Source organism: Penaeus monodon, chromosome 27, assembly GCF_015228065.2.
Source record: "Penaeus monodon isolate SGIC_2016 chromosome 27, NSTDA_Pmon_1, whole genome shotgun sequence".
NCBI lineage: Eukaryota > Metazoa > Arthropoda > Malacostraca > Decapoda > Penaeidae > Penaeus > Penaeus monodon.
The window spans coordinates 25,370,205-25,370,674 of NC_051412.1; positions in this window are offsets into that span (position 1 = coordinate 25,370,205).

Here is a 470-nt window from a genome sequence, read left to right on the forward strand (position 1 = left end):
TACCAGTAATGTTGCTGTGACTCCACTTTCCTATGTTGACTTCCATAATATAGTACAAGCTTCAGCTCATCATTTTAAGGATTTTTTTACCTCAGATACGGTATGAATTTATCTCAATAACATAACCATTTTTTTCACATTACACATCAATGTATCTAATTTGTGAATTTGTTTATGTAAGAGCTACACAGCTGAAATACACAAGGCAGAGTCACATATTGAAGTAAAAAGATAATGAAAAAGAAGGATAGATAAATAAATAATGAAAAAGAAGGAATGTCCAACTTTGAACAAACCATAGTAAGGATCCAAGTGCCTCCTGACCAGTATATTTCTGAGTGTCACAACTCGTCAAGCCCTCTTAACACTTATTCAGAATGCTTTCTGGCTATAAACATATGCTATCCCAGGTTTTGGCCATTAACCATTGGTGCTGCTATGATCAGTATATCTGCACTATTTCTTTTTTC